The sequence below is a fragment of the Bison bison genome, unplaced genomic scaffold, assembly GCF_000754665.1.
Source record: "Bison bison bison isolate TAMUID 2011002044 unplaced genomic scaffold, Bison_UMD1.0 scf7180017864498, whole genome shotgun sequence".
In the NCBI taxonomy this organism is placed as follows: domain Eukaryota; kingdom Metazoa; phylum Chordata; class Mammalia; order Artiodactyla; family Bovidae; genus Bison; species Bison bison.
Window position 1 is genome coordinate 11,877,128 of NW_011495057.1, and position 2,971 is coordinate 11,880,098.

Genomic DNA, 2,971 nt, shown 5'->3' on the forward strand with positions numbered 1-2,971 from the left:
TGCTAAAGCTGAAACTCCAGTGCTTTGGCCACCTCATGTGAAGAGTTGACTCATTGGAAAGGACTCTGATGCTGGGAGGGATTGGGGGCAAGAGGAGAAGGGGACGCCAGAGGATGAGATGGCTGGATGGCATCACTGACTCGATGGATGTGAGTCTCAGTGAACTCCAGGAGTTGATGGACAGGAGGCCTGGCGTGCTGCGATTCATGGGGTCACAAAGAGTCGGACACGACTGAGCGACTGATCTGATCTGAAAACATAAATAAAAATAAAAAAATAAAAAACTTACCTTTTCTCAGCTGCCCTAAGATGCTTAGTCCTTCCAAGGAAGCAAGACCACACTGGGGTGAGGTCCCCGCTTCATCCAAAGACTAGCACCACACCGTAGCCCTCGCCTAGCACTCAAAGATGGCCTCCGTCTCAGAGCTCACCTGCATCTATTCAGCCCTCATTCTACACGGTGAGGCTCATGGAGGACAAGATCAACGCCTTCATTAAAGCAGCCGGTGTAAACATTGGCTCTTTCTGGCAGGTTGGTTTTCACAGGCTCTGGCCAGTGTCAACACTGGGAGCCTCATCGGCCATGTGGGGGCTGGTGGACCTGCCCCAGCCGCTGGTAGTCTCTCCGCAGGAGTCTGGCCCCCTCCACCACTGCTGTCCCAGCTGAGCAGAAGAACACGTAAGTAAAGAAAGAAGAGTCTCAAGAGTCTGATGATGACATGGGCTTAGGTCTTTTTGACTAAGCCTTTTAAGTAACACATTCAATAGAAAGATAAGCGTGTTGCTGCAAATGGCTTGTATGTGAAATCTACAAAATGATATAAATGAACTTATTTACAAAACAGAAATGGAATCACACATGTAGAAAACTAACTTATGGTTCAGTTCAGTTCAGTTCAGTCGCTCAGTCGTGTCTGATTCTTTGCGACCCCATGAATCACAGCATGCCCGGCCTCCCTGTCCATCACCAACTCCCAGAGTTCACTCAAACTCATGTCCATCAAGTCGGTGATGCCATCCAGCCATCTTCTACTTATGGTTACCAGGGGGGAAAGGAAGGGTGGGATGAATTGGAAGATTGGGATTGACATAATTACACTATTATATATTAGTTAAGTATATATAAAATAGATAACTATAGATAACTAATAAGCACCTAGGGTATAGTGCAGGAAACTCTACTCAATACTCTGTAATGACCTCCAGGGAAAAGAAGGTAAAAAAGAGTGGATATATGTACGTGCGTAAGTGATTCAGCTTGCTGTACACCTGAAACTAACACATTATAAAGCAACCGTACTCCAACAAAAAATAATCAGAACAAACAGAAGACTGAGCTCTTTGCTGCTATTGGTCTTACTGATAATAAATAAATCAGCTCACTCAGAATTCCTACCAGCAAATTTCTGTTTATATATGATTGGTCAGCAGTAGGAACATCTCTTACTACCAGAGAGGATGGAAATGCAGGTTTTTAGGTGGGCACTTTGGCACCCATAATCCAATTAGCATTCTCTTCTTAAAGAAAGAAGGAGAGACACACTGGATGAAAAATAACAGTCTCTGTTGTTTATGGGGGAGAATTTGACAAGCAAAATTCAAATAAAATGGGAAATTTCTAAATAACAAAATATTGATTAGAATATCAGTTATTGACTTCATTACTTCACAGGGTTATTGTGAGAATTAAATGAGGAAAGGCTCAAGAATTCCTAGCCATGCTTTTTACATTTAAATACATTTAAATTGAATGAGGTAACACCTGTAAAGTGCTGGACAGAGCAAAGTCTTGGGAAATATTAGCCATGATTCTTTGCTGTTACAAAAACATTTCATTCTCTGTGATTCTTTATTTCTGCTTCATAAATGATATGAATACAATTCTATGCAGAGGTTTTTATTTCCTATGTATATACGTGAGGATCACAAGTTTAACCTTAAGGGAGATGGCAGTGCTTTCTAATCACGTTGCATAGAACATCACTTATGAAGAATGTTTTGGGAAGCTGTAGCAGATGATATTATTTATCTACCGTACTGGAATGCTGTATTTTGTAACAGGTTGATTCATGAAGGTTTGTTGGAGTCAGGCTTGCTATAATGAACATCCAGTGTTTGTGAGACTATTTGAGTATACTTGGTTAATAGCAACTGTCATATTCTGAATGACATAACAAGAATAATGAATATAAAAGAAAGAGTATTTTCAAAAAACTGCATAAACCAATACAGTTCTGTAAAGCAATTATTCTTCAATTAAAAAATAAATAAATTTAAACTAAACTGCAGTGACTTAGACTTACAGGCTCATTGAATTTTAGAGCTGGGAAGAGTTTAAAAGGGGAACTGAGACTGGGAGTGTGTAGAGTGAATAAGGGGATTGCAGAAGTTCACAGATTGGTAATAAAAGCTATTATGTCTTGTCTTATGAAGTCATATCAAGTAGAACATTAAAAATCCCCTTTACAAGAGACAGTGCTTATGCTTTATTTTTCTAATGTGATCAGTATTATAACAGTTTAGTTGTGATCTCCACTACAGCAATGAAAATATATAGTTTTTGTTGGTGAATTGATAAAAATAATGATATGAAAATGGCCGTCTGGGGAGGCCTTACAAATAGCTGTGAAAAGAAGAGAAGTGAAAAGCAAAGGAGAAAAGGAAAGACATAAACATCTGAATGCAGAGTTCCAAAGAATAGCAAGAAGAGATAAGAAAGCCTTCTTCAGCAATCAATACAAAGAAATAGAGGAAAACAACAGAATGGGAAAGACTAGGGATCTCTTCAAGAAAATCAGAGATACCAAAGGAACATTTCATGCAAAGATGAGCTCGATAAAGGACAGAAATGGTATGGACCTAACAGAAGCAGAAGATATTAAGAAGAGATGGCAAGAATACACAGAAGAACTGTACAAAAAAGATCTTCATGACCCAGATAATCACGATGGTGTGATCACTGACCTAGAGC

At 39.5% G+C, this 2,971-nt stretch overlaps 1 pseudogene; it reads left to right on the forward strand.

Moving 5' to 3' along the window:
- Positions 1 to 408: 408 nt before the first annotated feature.
- On the forward strand, positions 409 to 743 carry LOC104980327 (annotated as a pseudogene).
- The last annotated feature ends 2,228 nt before the right edge of the window (positions 744 to 2,971 follow it).